Consider the following 15,206-nt stretch of genomic DNA (forward strand, 5'->3'; position numbering starts at 1 on the left):
GTTTGTTCCATTCAGTTTATCCTTTTCCAGAATTGATTTCAATGGAAAGTTGGGTTGAGCAGGTGGTGCCATTGATCTACAATAGAAAATATGCAATCACTAAGCAATGTGTTTATGTAGAGTAATTCAATCCTTAAATATAAATACTCCCACTGAAGTTGGCATCCCTCCACAACTCACAGTGATTCAGGATCCGACTAGCACATGCGACTAGTGAGCTTTAGCATCACTGCTAGACAACATGCCTATCCAGTAAGCAACTCCTTGCTAATCGTATCTCCATATAACCCAACTAGCTATGTTATATTACATGGATAGTAAGAAACATCTTCAAGGGAGAATAGTTCCGTTAAGGGTTCCTTTCCCTGGGTACGCATGCCCTAATGTGCATGTCCAAACTGCGAAAAGAGACACAGGCTATAAACATCTGGGGGCATGTATCAAAATAAATAAAAGTCATCTTTTGTTCACCGACCGAATATTACCTTAAGAACGCTAGCTTTCGGCTTCACCCAGTCTGAGGTACACATCCGGCTGACCCGGCAGTAACAATCGCAGAGGTGCTCCCCTTATGCCCTAGCCGAATTAACGGGAACGTAGGGCATAAATACAAGAGCCAGGCAACCCAGCTTGGCCAAAACTTAAGTCATATCGATGCATATAATGGCGAAAAAAGGTACATGCGGAAGTATAACGCATGTGCGGGGCATGAGGCCCAGATAAATAATTAAGCTTCTATGAAAGAAGCCCCCAGGTATGATGAGTGCGGCTAGCGCACCTATAATGTGCAAGCGAGACACAAGTTGGCCCTTGAAGGCCTAGAGAAAGAATAAAAGAAAGAAAGAAAGAAAAACAAGACAGATAATGTATATGCAAAAAATGGACAGAGGAAGGGGACGAACATAGATTCCGACGCTAGGCGTAGAATCTTCGGAGCCTGGCCGCGTTTCATGGGTTCGGCTCAAGTCGATTAGTTGATGCATCCCGCAGTCAGTATGGTCAACCGGTCAGAACTTGGTCAATAATGAAGGGACCTTCCCATTTAGGCTCGAGCTTGTTCTTTTTCTTATCCGGCAGGCGTAGAACTAGTTCGCCAACGTTATAAGTTTTGGCCCGTACTTCTTTGCTTTGGTACCTGCGAGCTTGTTGTTGATAAAATGCGGAATGGGCTTTTGGTACATCACGCTCCTCCTCCAGGGTGTCCATACTGTCCTGCCGATCGAGCTCGGCTTCTCTTTCTTCGTACACGCGCACCCGAGGTGAGTCATGAATTATGTCACAGGGCAAGACTGCCTCTGTGCCGTACACCATAAAGAAGGGTGTATATCCGGTACTACAATTCGGCGTGGCCCGGAGCCCCCAGAGTACGTAGTCGAGCTCCTCTACCCAGTGCGTGTTAGACTCCGTTAAGGAACACACTAATTTGGGCTTAATGCTGCTCATTATAAGATTGTTTGCTCGCTCAACTTGGCCGTTGGTTTGTGGGTGATAGACTGAAGCATAATCGAGCTTGATGCCTATTTTGCCGCACCAGAGTTTTACCTCATCGGTAGTGAATTTCGTGCCGTTGTCAGTGATGATGCTGTGGGGGATGCCATAATGGTGTACGACCCCGGATATGAAGTCTATCACTCGTCCGGATTCAGCTGTTTTAACAGGTTTGGCCTCTATCCATTTGGTAAATTTATCCACCATGACTAGTAAGTATTTTTTTCTTATGGGTTCCCCTTTAAGGGGTCCAACCATGTCAAGCCCCCAGACCATGAAGGGACACGTAATGGGGATTTTTTGGAGGGCGGTGGGTGGCATGTGGCTTTGATTTGCAAAGAGCTGGCAACCGGTGCAACGTTGGACCAAGTCCTGTGCACCTGCCCGGGCCGTTGGCCAATAGAATCATGTACGGAAGGCCTTGCTTACAAGAGCCCGGGCTGCGGCGTGGTGACCACCGAGTCCGGCATGGATTTCTGCCAAAAGGTTCCACCCTTCCTCTTCGGAGATGCACCTTTGAAGGACTCCGGTAGTGCTTTGTTTATAAAATTCTCCCTCATGGAACCTGTAGGCCTTAGATCGCCGCACTATGCAGCATGCCTCATTTTGGTCCTCCGGAAGTTCCTGCCTAGTTAGGTAGGCCAGGAATGGTTCTGTCCACGGGGCTATGATGGCCATTATTACGTGGGCTGAAGGTGTTATTTCGGTGGCGGAGCCTCCGATTGTGTCAGAGTGTTCGGTATCGAGCATTTTGGCCGTGTCCGGACTATTGTTACCGGTGTCCCCTTCCCATACCACGGATGGCTTGAACAGCCTCTCCAGAAATATGTTGGGGGGGACCACATCGCGTTTTGCACCGATGCGGGCGAGGATATCCGCCGCCTGATTGTTTTCCCGAGTCACATGGTGAAATTCGAGCCCCTCGAACTGAGCTCACATTTTAGGACGGCGTTTCGGTAGGCCGCCATTTTCGGATCCTTGGCGTCAAAGTGTCCATTTATTTGGGATATTGCGAGGTTTGAATCCCCATGCACCTCCAGGCGTTGAATGCCCATGAAGACTGCCATCTGAAGACCATGCAACGGAGCTTCGTATTCGGCTGCATTGTTGGAGTCTGTACACAATATTTGCAGGACATACTAAACGGTATCTCCGGTTGGGGACTGATAACCCACAAGTGTAGGGGATCGCAACAGGTTTCGAGGGTAGAGTATTCAACCCAAATTTATTGATTCGACACAAGGGGAGCCAACGAATATTCTCAAGTTTTAGCAGCTGGGTTGTCAATTCAACCACACCTAGAAACTTAGTATCTGCAGCAAAGTGTTTAGTAGCAAAGTAATATGATAGTGGTGGCAGCGGCAACAGAAGTAAAGACAGCAAAAGTAATGTTTTTGGTATTTTGTAGTGATTGTAACAGTAGCAGCGTGAAAGTAAATAAGTGCAAACCAGTATCTGGAAAACTCGTAGGCACCGGATCAGTGATGGATAATTATGCCGGATGCGGTTCATCATGTAACAGTCATAACATAGGGTGACACAGAACTAACTCTAGTTCGTCAATATAATGTAGGCATGTATTCCGTAAATAGTCATACATGCCTATGGAAAAGAACTTGCATGACATCTTTTGTCCTACCCTCCCGTGGCAAAGGGGTCCTATTGGAAACTAAGGGATATTAAGGCCTCCTTTTAATAGAGAACCAGAACAAAGCATTAGCACATAGTGAATACATGAAGTCCTCAAACTATGGTCATCACCGGGAGTGGTCCCGATTATTGTCACTTCGGGGTTGCCGGATCATAACACATAGTAGGTGACTATAGACTTGCAAGATAGGATCAAGAACTCACATATATTCATGAAAACATAATAGGTTCAGATCTGAAATCATGGCACTCGGGTCCTAGTGACAAGCATTAAGCATAGCAAAGTCATAGCAACATCAATCTCAGAACATAATGGATACTAGGGATCAAACCCTAACAAAACTAACTCGATTACATGGTAAATCTCATCCAACCCATCACCGTCCAGCAAGCCTACAATGGAATTACTCACGCACGGCGGTGAGCATCATGAAATTGGTGATGGAGGATGGTTGATGATTACGACGGCGACGAATCCCCCTCTCCGAAGCCCCGAACGGACTCCAAATCAGCCCTCCCGAGAGGTTTTAGGGCTTGGCGGCGGCTCTGTATCGTAAAACGCGATGATTTCTTCTCTCTGATTTTTTCTCTCCGAAAGAAAATATATAGAGTTGGAGTTGGCGTCGGAGGGTCTCCAGGTGGCCCACGAGGTAGGGGGGCGCGCCCTAGGGGGGGGGGCGCCCCCCACCCTCGTGGAAAGGGTGTGGGCCCCCTGGTCTTCATCTTTGGCGAGGATTTTTTATTGTTTTTTCTAAGATGTTCCGTGGAGTTCCAGGTCATTCCGAGAATATATTTTTTCTGCACATAAAACAACATCATGGCAATTCTGCTAAAAACAGCGTCAGTACGGGTTAGTTCCATTCAAACCATACAAGTTAGAGTCCAAAACAAGGGCAAAAGTGTTTGGAAAAGTATATACGACGGAGATGTATCAACTCCCCCAAGCTTAAACCCTTGCTTGTCCTCAAGCAATTCAGTTGACAAACTGAAAGAAAGAAAGAAAAACTTTTACAAACTCTGTTTGCTCGGGTTGTTGTAACTATGTCAAGCCATGATTCAAGTTTTCAGCATAGATCATAACTAACCACATTTGCAATAATTCTCAGGTCTCATAGTTACTTATATCAATAGCATAATCAAGTAGCAAGTCATAATAATAAATCTCGGATGACAACACTTTCTCAAAACAATCATAATATGATATAACAAGATGGTATCTCGCTAGCCCTTTCTGAGACCGCAAAACATAAATGCAGAGCACCTTTAAAGATCAAGGACTGACTAGACATTGTAATTCATGGTAAAAGAGATCCAATCATAGTCACACCCAACGTAAATTAATAGTGATGAATGCAAATGACAGCTGTGCTCTCCAGCTAGTGCTTTTTAATGAGAGGGTGATGACTCAACATAAAAGTAAATGGATAGGCCCTTCGCAGAGGGAAGCAGGGATTTGTAGAGGTGCTAGAGCTCGGTTTTGAAATAGAGATAAATTGCATTTTGGGCGGTATACTTTGATTGTCAACGTAACAACTAAGAGATGGCGATATCTTCCATGCTAAACACATTATAGGCGGTTCCCAAACAGAATGGTAAAGTTTATACTCCCCCTCCATCAACAAACGTCAATCCATGGCTTGCTTGAAACAACGAGTGCCTCCAACATACATCAGGTCCCAGGGGGAGTTTTGTTTGCAATTAATTTTGATTTAGTTTGCATAAAGCATGGCACTGGGCATCCTGGTGACCAGCCATTTTCTCGTGAGTGAGGAGCGGAGTCCACTCCTCTTGAGAATAACCCGCCTAACACGGAAGATAAGGACAACCTGGGTTGATACATGAGCTATTCGAGCATACAAAATAGAATGTTTATTTGAAGGTTTAGAGTTTGGCACATACAAATTTACTTGGAACGGCAGGTAGATACCGCATATAGGAAGGTATAGTGGACTCATCTGGAATAACTTTGGGGTTTAAGGGATTGCATGCACAAGCAGTATTCCCGCTTAGTACAGGTGAAGGCTATCAAGAGACTGGGAAGCAACCAACTAGAGAGCGACAACAGCCATGTACATGCATTAAAATTATTAAACATTGGATGCAAGCATGAGTAGGATATATTCCACCATGAACATAAATATCGTGAAGGCTATGTTGATTTGTTTCAACTACATGCATGAACATGTGCCAAGTCAAGTCACTTAAATCATTCAAAGGAGGATACCACCCCATCATACCACATCATAATCATCTCAATAGCATGTTGGCACACCAGGTAAATCATTATAACTCATAGCTAATCAAGCATGGCACAAGCAACTACGATCTCTAATTGTCATTGCAAACATGTTTATTCATAATAAGCTGAATCAAGAACGTGGGACTCATCATATTTACAAAAACAAAAGAGGTCGAGTTCATACCAGTTTTTCTCATCTCAGTCGGTCCATCATATATCATCATAATTGCCTTTCACTTGCATGACCGAACGGTGTGAATAATAATAAGAGTGCACGTGCATTGGACTAAGATGGAATCTGCGAGCATTCAATAAATAGGAGAAGACAAGGCAATATGGGCTCTTTGGTTAAATCAACAACAATTCATATAAGAGCCACTTCAACAATTTAATTATGGTCCTCTCCTACTGACCCCTAAAGAAAAGAAAAGAAATAAAACTATTTACACGGGAAAGCTCCCAACAAGCAAAAGGAGAATGGGAAATATTTTTGGGTTTTCTTTTTAATTATTACTACTACAGCAAAAAAATAAACTACTACTGATTTTTTTGTTTTTCTTAAGGTTTAACAAACACACAAGAAGAAAGGAGGAAAAAGAAAATAAACTAGCATGGATATTACAATGAAAAAGTATGAGCATCGACATCTAGCAATGAGTGTGTGTGAACATAAATGTAATGTCGGTGAGAAATACGTACTCCCCCAAGCTTAGGCTTTTGGCCTAAGTTGGTCTATGGCCACGGCTGGCCTGGCGGGTATCCATAATAATAGTTGTTGGGGTCGTACTGTGATGAGGAAGGATAGTTGGGATCATACTGATGTGCAGCGGTTATCGCCTGCTGAGCTGCAGCGTGGAGTCGAGCTGCCTCCGCTCTCCTCTCGTACTCTTCTGCCTCCTCTCTGGTAATAACATATCTTCCTTTTGCCTGTGAATCAAAGAAGGCAGGAGCAGGGAGAGTAATATGGAAAACACGCCGTTTATCAAAAATTAAACAATATAAGAGAGGTGATTCATGCCTCTCGACAAACTGGTGCGAAGCCATAGAATTATAATCTAAATATACAGGAGGCAACTCCATATCACCCTCATGAATCTCTATTTCAAGAAAATGAGCTAAGTGGGTTGCATAAATTCCTCCAAAGAAATCTCCATTATGTCTATTATGATGCAACCTACGCGCTACAATGGCTCCCATATGATAAGACTGGTCTCCTAACACAGCACTCCTAAGAATGCCAAGATCAGGGACACACATGTGACATGCTTCATCCTTAGCATTTATGCATCTACCGATGAAGAGAGCAAAATAATGTATAGAAGGAAAGTGAATGCTCCCTATGGTAGCCTGCGTTATATCTCTAGATTCCCCCATAGTTATACTAGCAAGAAAGTTTCTAAATTCAGATTTAGGGGGATCCCTAACACTACCCCATGATGGAAGTTTGCAAGCAGAAGTGAAATCCTCTAAGTCCATGGTATAAGATTTGTCATAAAGATCAAACATGACTGAAGGAGAATTACGCGAAGATGAATACTCAAACCTCCTCACAAATGAACTTGTGAGATCATGATACTGGGGGCATTTGTTAGCCTCAAAATCCTCAAGACCGGCATTGCGCAAATATGTTTTGAATTCTTCTTTAATTCCCGCACGGTCGATAAAATTTTCCGACGGCCATTCGCAAGGCCGTACTGGAGCGTCTCTTGGTGGATCCTCGTCAGCATCGCGCATAGCAATCCTGGGTCCTTGCTTCTTAGAGGAACCACCTTGGAACATCTTCCTAAGTATATTGTTTTTCTCTGAAAAATTCTGAAATTTTTAGTAACTTCAAAATAAAAGCAAACCAAACTCAATAAAACTGATAGCAACTACTCCTACAAGTGCCTAGAGCCTATATCAAGCATTAGAACTACTTGGAACCATATAAATTTGACATGCAAGCTCAAGAATATGGTCACCTATGCAGCACAAATTTGCAAAGAATAAAGCACTAGAACAAAAACTAATTGGACCAATGGAGGAGTCACATACCAAGGAACAATCTCCCCAAGCAGTTTTGCGAGAGGTGCTTTGAGCAAGGAGATCGAAAATCACAACAAAAGTGGCTGGAACTCGTGCTTGAGTTGGTTTTTCGGGTTTGTGTGAGACAGAGGAAGAAGGTGGGTGCTGGGATAAGTGGAGGAGGGCCACTGTGGGCCCACGAGGCAGGGGGCGCGCCCTATAGGGGGGGGGGGCGCCCACCACCCTCGTGGCCAGGTAGCAGCTCCTCCCGCGGTGATTTTTGCACAGTAAATCCTCAAATATTCCCAAAAAAATCATATTAAATTGGCATGTCATTCTAAGGACTTTTATTTTTGGGATATTTTTATATTGCATGGATAAGCCAGGAAATAGACAAAAAAAATACTATTTTTACTTTATTTCTACTAATTAACAGAAAATATAGAAACGGTATAGAAGTTTGTGCTTCTAGTTTCATCCATCTCATGCTCATCAAAAAGAATCCACTAACAAGGTTGATCAAGTCTTGTTAACAAACTCATTTCGATAATCATGAAACCGGACAAACTTCGAATAACACTAAGTTACCTCAATGGGGATATGCACATCCCCTATAATAAGTATATCATATTTCTTTTTGACAGTAGGAATAGGAAATTCAAAACCTCCAATTATAATCGATGGAATTTTTCCAATGGAGTTGATACTATGAACTTGAGGTTGTTTCCTCGGTAAGTGTACCGTATGCTCATTACCATTAACATGAAAAGTGACATTGCCTTTGTTGCAATCAATAACAGCCCCTGCAGTATTAAGAAAATGTCTTCCAAGAATAATAGACATACTATCATCCTCAGGAATATCAAGAATAACAAAGTCCGTTAAAATAGTAACGTTTGCAACCACAACAGGCACATCCTCACAAATACTAACAGGTATAGCAGTTGATTTATCAGCCATTTTCAAAGATATTTTGGTAGGTGTCAGCTTATTCAAGTCAAGTCTACGATATAAAGAGAGAGGCATAACACTAAGGCTCCAAGATCACATAAAGCAGTATTAATATAATTTCTTTTAATGGAGCAAGGTATAGTAGGTACTCCGGGATCTCCAAGTTTCTTTGGTATTCCACCCTTAAAAGTATAATTAGCAAGCATGGTGGAAATGTCAGCTTCCGGTATCTTTCTTTTATTAGTAATGATATCCTTCATATATTTAGCATAAGGATTTGTTTGGAGCACGTTAGTTAATCGCATACGCAAAAAGATAGGCCTAATCATTTCAGCAAAGCGCTCAAAATCCTCATCATCCTTTTTCTTGGATGGTTTTGGAGGAAAAGGCATGGGTTTCTGAACCCAAGGTTCCCTTTCTTTACCATGTTTCCTAGCAACAAAGTCTCTTTTATCATAATGTTGATTCTTTGATTGTGGGTTATCAAGATCAACAGCAGGTTCAATTTCTACATCATTGTTATTACTAGGTTGAGCATCATCATGAACATCAGCGTTAATATTTTCACTAGGTTCATGTTCATTACCATATTGTGTTTCAGCATTAGACATAGATATATCATTTGGATTATCAGGTGGTTCAGCAATAGGTTCACTAGAAGTTTGCATAGTTCTATCATTTTTCTTTTTCTTCTTTTTAGAAGAACTAGGAACATCAATATTATTTCTCTGAGAATCTTGCTCGATTCTCTTAGGGTGGCCTTCAGGATACAAAGGTTCCTGAGTCATTCTACCAGTTCTAGTAGCCACTCTAACAGCATAATCATTTTTCTAACTATTCATTTCATCAAGCACTTCTTTTTGAGCTTTAAGTACTTGTTCTGCTTGAGTGGTAACCAGAGAAGCATGTTCGCTAACAAGTTTAAGTTCACCTTTAATATTAGCCATATAATCACCCAAGTGTCTAATCATATAAGCATTTTCTTTTAATTGTCTACCAAAATAAGCATTGAAGTCGTCTTGCTTAAACATAAAGTTATCAAACTCATCCAAGCACTGACTAGCAATTTTAGTAGGAGGAACATCAGCTTTGTCACATCTATAGAGATAATTTACCTTTACTACCTGTGTCAGGATATCGGGGTCAGGAGGTTCTTCAATAAATAAAGAATTGAGATCATAAGTTTCTTCAATAGGCGGTGAATTAAGACCATGTATTTCTTCAATAGGAGGTAAATTCTTAACGTCTTCAGCTTTAATACCTTTCTCTTTCATAGATTTCTTTGCTTCTTGCATATGTTCAGGACTGAGAAATAGAACACCTCTCTTCTTTGGAGTTGGTTTAGGAATAGGCTCAGTAATTGGAGCAGGAACTGGCTCAGGAGGTGCCCAATTATTTTCATTTGTCAACATATTATTCAATAGAATTTCAGCTTCATCCGGTGTTCTTTCCCTAAAAAGTGAACCAACACAACTATCCAGGTAATCTCTGGAAGCATCGGTTAGTCCATTATAAAAGATATCAAGTATTTCAGGTTTCTTAAGAGGATGATCAGGCAAAGCATTAAGTAACTTGAGAAGCCTCCCCCAAGCTTGTGGGAGACTCTCTTCTTTAATTTGCACAAAGTTGTATATTTCCCTCAAAGCAGCTTGTTTCTTATGAGCAGGGAAATATTTAGCAGAGAAGTAATAAATCATTTCCCGGGGACTACGCACACAACCAGGTTCAAGAGAATTAAACCATATCTTAGCATCACCCTTTAATGAGAACGGAAATTTTTTGAGTAAATAGAGGTAACGTGATCTCTCATTATTAGTGAACAGGGTAGCTATATAATTTAACTTAGTAAGATGTGCCACAACAGTTTCAGATTCATAGCCATAAAACGGATCAGATTCAACCAAAGTAATTATATCAGGATCAACAGAGAATTCATAATCTTTATTAGGAACACATATAGGCGAAGTAGAAAAAGCAGGGTCGGGTCTCATTTTATCTCTAAGTGATTCTTTGTTCCGTTTAATTAATAACCTCTTAAGCTCATATCTATCTTTGCAAGCGAAATAGCGGCAAAAGATTCCATATCAAAAAGATAACCCTCAGGGATAACAGGCATGTTTTCATCATCACTATCATCATCGTATTCAGATTCAATAATTTCTTTTTCTCTAGCCCTAGCAATTTGTTCATCAAGAAATTCACCAAGGGGCACTGTAGTATCAGACATAGAAGCAGTTTCATCATAAGTATCATGCATAGCAGAAGTGGCATCATCAATAACAAGCGACATATCAGAACGAATAGCAGAAGCAGGTGTAGGTGTCACTAGCTTACTCATAACAGAAGGTGAATCAAGTGCAGAGCTAGATGGGAGTTCCTTACCTCCCCTCGTAGTTGAGGGATATATCTTGGTTTTTGGATCTCTCAGGTTCTTCATAATGATAAGCAGATATAAATCCCAAGTGACTGAAAGAATAGAGCTATGCTCCCTGGCAACGGCGCCAGAAATTAGTCTTGATAACCCACAAGTGTAGGGCATCGCAACAGCTTTTGAGGGTAGAGTATTCAACCCAAATTTATTGATTCGACACAAGGGGAGCCAAAGAATATTCTCAAGTATTAGCAGCTGAGTTGTCAATTCAACCACACCTGGAAACTTAGTATCTGCAGCAAAGTGTTTAGTAGCAAAGTAATATGATAGTGGTGGCAGCGGCAACAAAAGTAAAGATAGCAAAAGTAATGTTTTTGGTATTTTGTAGTGATTGTAACAGTAGCAGCCGTGAAGTAAATAAGCATAAACCAGTATATGGAAAACTCGTAGGCACCGGATCAGTGATGGATAATTATGCCAGATGCGGTTCATCATGTAACAGTCATAACATAGGGTGACACAGAACTAGCTCCAGTTCGTCAATGTAATGTAGGCATGTATTCCGTAAATAGTCATACATGCTTATGGAAAAGAACTTGCATGACATCTTTCGTCCTACCCTCCCGTGGTAGCGGGGTCCTATTGGAAACTAAGGGATATTAAGGCCTCCTTTTAATAGAGAACCGGAACAAAGCATTAGCACATAGTGAATACATGAACTCCTCAAACTATGGTCATCACCGGGAGTGGTCCCAATTATTGTCAATTTGGGGTTGCCAGATCATAACACATAGTAGGTGACTATAGACTTGCAAGATAGGATCAAGAACTCACATATATTTATGAAAACATAATAGGTTCAGATCTGAAATCATGGCACTCGGGCCCTAGTGACAAGCATTAAGCATAGCAAAGTCATAGCAACATCAATCTCAGGACATAATGGATACTAGGGATCAAACCCTAACAAAACTAACTCGATTACATGATAAATCTCATCCAACCCATCACCGTCCAGCAAGCCTACGATGGAATTACTCACGCACAGCGGTGAGCATCATGAAATTGGTGATGGAGGATGGTTGATGATGACGACGGTGACGAATCCGCCTCTCCGGAGCCCCGAACGGACTCCAGATCAGCCCTCCCGAGAGGTTTTAGGGCTTGGCGGCGGCTCCGTATCGTAAAACGCGATGATTTCTTATCTTTGATTTTTTTCTCTCCGAAAGCAAATATATAGAGTTGGAGTTGGTGTCGGAGGGTCTCCAGGGGGCCCACGAGGTAGGGGGGCGCGCCCTAGGGGCTGGGCGCCCCCACCCTCAAGGAAAGGGTGTGGGCCCCCTGGTCTTCATCTTTGGCGACGATTTTTTATTGTTTTTTCTAAGATGTTCCGTGGAGTTTCAGGTCATTCCGAGAATATTTGTTTTCTGCACATAAAACAACATCATGGCAATTCTGCTGAAAACAACGTCAGTCCGGGATAGTTCCATTCAAATCATACACTTAGAGTCCAAAACAAGGGCAAAAGTGTTTGGAAAAGTAGATACGATGGAGACGTATCAGGGACGTCAGGACGACGCCAGCCCCTAGACCAGCCAGCATTTTAGAACCGTCGAAGTGCATGATCCAATTGGAGTATGCGCCGTACTCTTTAGGGAGTTCGCCCTCCGTCCATTCGGCGACAAAGTCGGCCAATACTTGTGACTTAATGGCTCGTCGAGGTTTGTATGTTATGTCGAATGGGAGGAGCTCAATGGCCCATTTAGCAATGCGGCCTGTAGTGTCGCGGTTGTTTATAATATCATTAGGTGGCACTTCCGAGGGTACTGTAATCGAACACTCTTGAAAGTAGTGTCGCAGCTTCCGGGATGCCATGAATACCGCATAGGCTATCTTTTGATAATGTGGGTACCGTGATTTGCATGGAGTGAAGACAGTGGATAGATAGTATACCGGCTTTTGAAGAGGGAATTTATGTCCGTCAGCTTCTCGTTCGATGACGAGCACTGGGCTTACAACTTGATGAGTTGCCGCAATGTACAACAGCATTGGTTCACCGATGTTTGGCGCGGCTAGGATTGGGTTGGTTGCCAAAATGGCCTTTATTTCATCCAATTCGGCTGTGGCAGCGTCCGTCCACTCGAAGTGTTCGGTGCGCCGAAGGAGGCGATAAAGGGGTAAAGCCTTTTCTCCTAAGCGGGAGATAAAGCGGCTTTGAGCCGCCACACATCCAGTTAACTTCTAGATTTGTTTGAGGTCTGTTGGGGTAACCAACTATGACAAAGCTCGGATTTTTGCCGGATTAGCTTCAATACCTCTACTGGAGACGATGAAACCCAGGAGCTTTCCGGCTGGTATGCCAAAAACGCATTTTTCCAGATTGAGCTTGATGTCGTATGTTCAGAGGTTTTCGAATGTGAGCCTCAAGTCGTCTATCAAAGAGTCGACGTGTTTGGTTTTGATGACCACATCGTCTACGTATGCCTCTACTCTTTTGACAATTTGTTTCTCCAGACATGTGTGAGTCATGCGCTGATATGTTGCGTCGGCGTTTTTGAGCCCAAAAGGCATTGTGTTGAAACAGAAGGGACCGTATGGTGTGATGAATGCTGTTGCGGCTTGGTCGGACTCCGCCATCTTGATTTGGTGGTAACTGGAGTATGCGTCGAGGAAACACAATGGCTCGTGTCCTGCAGTAGCATCAATAATTTGATCGATGCAGGGGAGGGGGAAGGGATCCTTTGGGCAAGCTTTATTGAGGTCCTTGAAATCGACACAAAGGCGCCAGGATTTATCCTTCTTTGGTACCATCACCAGGTTTGCTAGCCAGTCCGGGTGTTTAATTTCTCTGATGAATCCGGCCTCCAATAACTTGGCTAGTTCCTCTCCCATGGCCTGTCTCTTAGGTTCGGAGAAACGCCGAAGAGCTTGCTTGACCGGCTTGAATCCCTTTAGGATATTAAGACTATGCTCGGCCAGCCTGCGTGGGATTCTTGGCATGTCTGAGGGATGCCAGGCGAATATGTCCCAATTCTCGCACAGGAACTCACCTAGTGCGGCGTCCACGGCGGGGTTTAACTGTGCCCCGATGGAGGCTGTTTTTGTAGGGTCCGTTGGGTGGACTTGGAATTTGACTATTTCATCTGTTGGTTTAAAAGAGGTGGACTTGGATCTCTTATTGAGGATCACGTCGTCCCTGTCCACCGTGGAGCGTAGCGTGGTTAATTCCTCGTCCGAGAGGGCTTCGGATAATGCCTCGAGGGCCAGTGCGGCTGTTTTGTTTTCGGCGCAGAGTGCTGTGTCTGGATCACTGGCGAGGGTGATGATTCCGTTGGGCCCGGGCATTTTGAGCTTCATGTACCCATAATGGGGTACGGCTTGGAAGATCGTGAATGCCTCACGTCCTAAAAGGGCGTGGTATCCACTGCTGAACGGGGACACTTGAAATGTAATTTCTTCAGACCTATAGTTCTCTGGCATACCGAATACCACATCTAGTGTGATTTTCCCAGCGCATCATGCCTCCCGACTGGGTATGATTCCCCTGAAGGTTGTGCTACTTTGCTCAATGCGGTTCCAGTCTATTTCCATTTTTTGAAGAGTTTCCTCATAGATGAGGTTTAATCCGCTGCCGCCGTCCATGAGTACTTTGGTGAGTCGAAAGCTGTCCACAATTGGACTGAGGACCAGTGCGGCTGGTGCTCGGGCTGTTTGGAATTTAGGTTCGTCACACTCATTGAAGGTAATAGCCGTGTCATTCCATGGATTTATTGCTACTACGTGGCAGATTTCGGCCATGCTGCGGAGTGTTCGCTTGCGCCTATTATTTGATGCGAAGGTCTCAAAGATTGTTAACACCCTATTGTTATCCACGGGATGGTGCTCTGTGGCATTTGGGATAAGAAGATCCCCACCACTTTGGGCCACCTGCCGGAGGATCCAACATGCTCTAAGGCTGTGCGTTGGTATTTTATCCGCTATACTATGAATTTTGCAGGGTCCGTTAAGCCATCCCTCCAGTATGGTTCCATGCCCTGTAGAGGGTTTTTGTTTCTTTGCAACTATCTTGGGTGTCTTATGATAGTGCACCCTTTTACTTCGGACTGGGTGTATACTCGGAGCCGGTTATCCCAAAATTTCGTTTCGGTTTTCCAGGTGCTTACCATCGCACAGTACTTTCGTACTATGGACGCCAAATCAGCGAAGCGTGATATGTCACGGTGACTTAAGGCGTTAATGATTCCCTTGTCCGTGCAATTATTGCAGAAAAGTGAGATTGCATCTTCCTCGCGACAGTCCTTAACCTTGTTCATCACAAGGAGGAATCTAGCCGAATAATGATGTATTGTTTCATGGGGCTTTTGCCTGATGTGGGAAAGATCATTTATGTCTGGGTGGGTGGGTGGATTTGAGTCCGAACCCCTACCCGATCTGAGACCCAGGGGCCGAGGAGTTTCCAATCTTGGAAGTTCGGGTTCCGGAGTGCTGCCCGATAAGTCTGGC

The sequence above is a fragment of the Triticum urartu genome, chromosome 3A (genome assembly GCF_056163025.1).
Source record: "Triticum urartu cultivar PI428250 chromosome 3A, HENAU_Tu73, whole genome shotgun sequence".
Lineage (NCBI taxonomy): Eukaryota > Viridiplantae > Streptophyta > Magnoliopsida > Poales > Poaceae > Triticum > Triticum urartu.